The sequence below is a fragment of the Primulina tabacum genome, unplaced genomic scaffold, assembly GCF_025594145.1.
Source record: "Primulina tabacum isolate GXHZ01 unplaced genomic scaffold, ASM2559414v2 Contig1098, whole genome shotgun sequence".
Taxonomy (NCBI): Eukaryota; Viridiplantae; Streptophyta; class Magnoliopsida; order Lamiales; family Gesneriaceae; genus Primulina; species Primulina tabacum.
In genome coordinates this window covers 2501-7507 of record NW_027460093.1, presented here as the reverse complement: position 1 = coordinate 7507, position 5007 = coordinate 2501, and positions in this window count along the sequence as shown.

Genomic DNA, 5007 nt, shown 5'->3' with positions numbered 1-5007 from the left:
TTTCAATAAAAACAAAAGTGAAAATTGTTTTTTAAATTCAAATAACTTAAATGCAATAATATTCAAAATTGTCTTGGATTGACACTACATACCTAATCCACAGAGATACAAAAAGTAGAAATGGAATAGGAAGAATTCAAAAAAATACGGATTTTTTAATCAATAAACTAACGTTTTGTCGTTCTAGACCACCACCATCGGATTCGACGGAAGGAATGATAAATAGATACGAATCGAGCAAGAAGGGGGGAAAACTAGTAAAGAAAAATTATACAAAGTTATATATAAGTCGCTACCCCCCCTTGGTATTTCTTTAAATTTAAAAGAATTTTGTTTAATTAGACGGAAGTTATTTAAAAACTTCTGCTTTCTTTAAAAGATTCTGAACAGTTCCTGTAGGTTGAGCACCCCTTTCAAGGAAGTATAGAATAGCAGGAACATTTAAATAAGTTTGATTCTTCATTGGATCATAAAACCCCACTTTTCTAAGATCTTTTCCTTCTCTTCGGGATCGAACATCAATTGCAACGATTCGATAGACGGCTCATTGGGATAGATGTAGATGAACAATACCCCCCCTAGAACCGTATAGGAAGTTTTATCCTCGTACGGCTCGAGAAAAAATGATTTGATTCGAATGAACCTAGAAAATCAATTAGACTTTAATTTCATTCGTTTTTTGTCCTTCCTGAAAATTTAAAAGAAACCATTCGTACTCATAACTCAAGTTGAATAACTCTCAAATAGCTCAAAAGTAAATTCTTCTCTTTAGTCAATTTCATTTATTGAGTTGTCTTTACCCGCTTTTTTGTCTCGTTTAAAATTAGATTTGGATGATCCAGTTATTGAGACTATCGAGACAATTAAAATGGGTTTACTTGTTCTTGGATCCTTTAATCTTTATTTTAAATCATTGGGTTTAGACATTCCTTCGGTGCTTCTTAATACTTTCAAAATGGCAGCAACATACCTTTTCATTTGAATTGGAAATATTTGAAATTTGATTTCTTTCTATCAAAGAATCCGATGGACAGTTGATTCCCGCGTAATACACTTTGAATCGAAAAAGTTTGATCAATTACAACAAGTTTCCAATTTAAAAACAAAACTTGTTGAAATTGGATTGGATCCTTTTGATTTCTATATTATTATTATATATAGAAGATACGTTTACGAAGTTGTTCCAATTGATTGATTGGCATTAACCCTAGATCCTTGCCCCCCAGAAATGAATTAATCCTTTCGACTTTTCGACTCGAGCTCCATCGTAGACTATTTACAACCCAACAAAAAAACAAAGGATTCAGGTGTAACAGAACAAACGATGTCGAGCCAAGAGCATCTTCATTCCTCGATAAATAGAAAATAAGATGGTGGATCTAAAATCCACAACGGATCGTGTCCTTCAAGTCGCACGTTGCTTTCTACCACATCGTTTCAAACGAAGTTTTACCATCACATTCCTCTAATTTGGAACCAGTATGGAATTGATTCAATTATGGAATCATGAATAGTCATTGGTTCAGTTGTACATAACATCGTAATCTAGACTTTTTATATTCTTATTTAAAATAAGAATATGATGTGATATCTGTATGTGGAACGATTTTTATGAAAAAGTTTTAGCAAGACAATATCTTTAACATCCATAAATCTATTTTAACATACATTTTAACATACATAATCTATATAATACAAAATAATAGAAAGTATATAATTATAACTATATATAAACGAATTACTTATTGACTCTGCATCTTCAAGTGACTAAATAGGATAGATTATCCTATTTCCTACTTTTCAATACCAAAGATTCAACTGACAAGAAATCATTAATATTAATAAAGTATTTATAAAAAAAAATATCTATAATTGAAAAAGTTTCCTATTTAGAAATACTATCTTTTTTGAAGTAAATTCGCCAATAAGCAGCATGTTTAATCCGATAAGTCTTTCCTTGACTCATCACTGATTTAATTTTAAAATAGATAAATAGATCAAAGATAAAGAAGAAATAATCCAATTTTTTTTCGCAAGTGGATCAAAAATGATATAAGTAAAGATTTGAATCTTTATTCTTTTCATCTGATTACGAAAAGAAAAATATAAAAATTATTTGCATTGAAATAGAACGATACATACATACCATATAAGTTAAATATTTCCTCATTTTAACTGTTTATATTTATATGTATTTTGTTAACATAGGGATAGGGTTGAGTAATATTTCAATAATAAAATCTTGTCATAAAGTGAATAAAAGAATAAGATAAACCATCCCTGCCTCAATCGTTCCATAGATTCCAATTTTTCATTAGAGTCAACCACGAAAGACCTAAAAAAATGAAATAGAAAAAGATACATGGCTCCAAAAAATATGTTATAAAACATATGTTATGGAACTTGATCATTTGTTAATGAGATTCGAACAGATATTTAAATTCATACTAATTTACTCCTGACCACTCCATTATCTATAGCAATAATAGGAATACTATAGCAATAGCATAAAAACCCTCTGGGGCGGAAGGATTCGAACCTCCGAATAGCGGGACCAAAACCCGTTGCCTTACCACTTGGCCACGCCCCATTTCCATTTATAATCTAAACTAAGAAAGAATAAAATTGGTATTGGTTGTTTGTCAACTCCAGTCCAAATATATATATATCTATAGGGTAGTAGGATGTTGATACATATAGATATAGAATTCAACTCAATTTATTGATCATTACATAGAATTCAAGTAAGATATTGTATGAAAGTATGATTTCTTCTATTCTCCTTTAAGTTGAGAATTGGAGGATTTTGTAATTGGGTGGCTTAAAAAAGAAGAAGGATTTTTGTCTACCGTAACTGACTTTCTTCCTTTTTCCTTATATCAAAAACCCAACCAAAATGTAATTATCTCCAAGAACACAAAAATGTCTGTTATGCTTAATATCATTAGTTTAATCTGTATTTATATTAATTCTTCCCTTTCTTCGAGTAGTTTTTTCTTCGGAAAATTGCCCGAAGCCTATGCTTTTTTGAATCCAATCGTAGATGTTATGCCAGTTATACCTCTGTTTTTTTTTTCTTTAGCTTTTGTTTGGCAAGCTGCTGTAAGTTTTCGATTGAAATCCTTAATAATAATAATATCCTATAATTTTAGAATATGAACCCTCGATTCGTACATTGAGCTAGTGGCTGGCTTACCAACCATTTCTTCTCTTCATTTTTTGACCCCTTGTTGCAGCAAAAGACCCTAACCTATTAGGGTCTACCACAATATCTAATTTCGATATGAAAGATATTTTTGTTAATGAAAAAAAAAAATGCATTTTTTTTGTAACAATTAATTTCTATTTCTAGAAAAAAAAAAAGAGGTGTCAAAATAGGATATGTGGTAGAAAAATGGAAGATCTATTCTCTTTTTTTTTTTCCAAAAATCATTTGGAGATTGTGTAATGCTTACTCTGAAACTCTCGTTTATACCGTAGTGATATTTTTTGTTTTCTCTCTTTATCTTTGGATTCCTATCTAATGATCCGGGACGTAATCCTGGACGTGAAGAATAAGATCCTAGGGTTTTCTTTGATTATTTTCAAATCTTCTTAGGACTTTATCTATATTCTACAGCGTTTAACTAAGATTTGAAAAATTTGAAAAAATAATCAAGTCATCAACGGAAACGAAAGAGAGGGATTCGAACCCTCGGTACGAATAACTCATAACAACGGATTAGCAATCCGACGCTTTAGTCCACTCAGCCATCTCTCCCAATTGAAAAAGCTAATTACTACATTACCCATAATGTCAGGAGGTCTTTTTTTTCTCTCTCTCTTTGCTCTATTATATTGATTATTGGATATAATGTATAGTAGAGGATCGCCAATCAGGAATTTCCTTTATCGAAAGGGACAGGGCTGGAAAGATTGCCCAAACAATCCTAAATAAAGAAAAAATAAGCACGCCCTTCTGTTTGTTTTTGGGTTGATTTGTTTCGAACATCCCTTCTATTTCTCGATGGCCTGGGCCTGTCAGTACCTATGCCGGGCCTTTTTTTGGTCCACGAATTTATAGATAATTAATGATTATATGATTTGAAAACAAAAATACTTTTGCTTTTCTATAATATTATATTTATATTATAATTTAATATAAATATAATTTTTAAATTAAAAAATTATTGTTTTAATCAATTAAATATCTTATCTTCAAACAACAACAAAAATAAGAAAGACTTTTTTATTTACATTCGTTCTTGTTTTATATTTTATTTTCCCAACTAAAAACTCTCGATTCTTCCACAATGCATTGTTGTGTTCTGATTTTAGTTTTTTTTTATCTATATCTATCAAAACTTGTTCACCAAAAGAGAAAACTTTAGTCATTTAATTTAAATTAAATGAAACTTCTTTTCCGACTCTCATTAAATTTTGATCTCCCCACGAAAAACGCTTATTTTGATTATTCTTTAATAATCCTATCTTAATCATGCTCAATTCTCTTGTTCGACAAAAAGTACATTTGTATATAATATCATTGTAGCGGGTATAGTTTAGTGGTAAAAGTGTGATTCGTTCTATTAACCCTTTAATAGTTAAAGGTTCTTTCGGTTTTATTCATATTCCGATTAAAAACTTTATTTCTTCAAATTCAAAGGATTTAATCCTTTACCTCTCAAATGAGCAATTCGAGAAAAAAAACTACACATTCTCGTGATTTCTATCCCCGAGTCACTTATAAATTTCAAAGTTGGATTATGAAATTGCGAAACAGAATTTGAATTGGATAAAGACTTCCAAATGAATAAGTATGAGTAAAGGATCCATGGGTGAAGATAGAAAGTCAATTTCTAATCGTAACTAAACCTTCCTTCGATTTTCTTTTCAATTTCTAAAGAAATAAATTGAAGCAAAATAGCTATTCAACGACGACTTTGGTTTACTAGAGACATCGACATATTGTTTTAGCTCGTTGGAAACAAAACCCTTTTCCTGAGGATCCTCTCAAATAGAAATAGA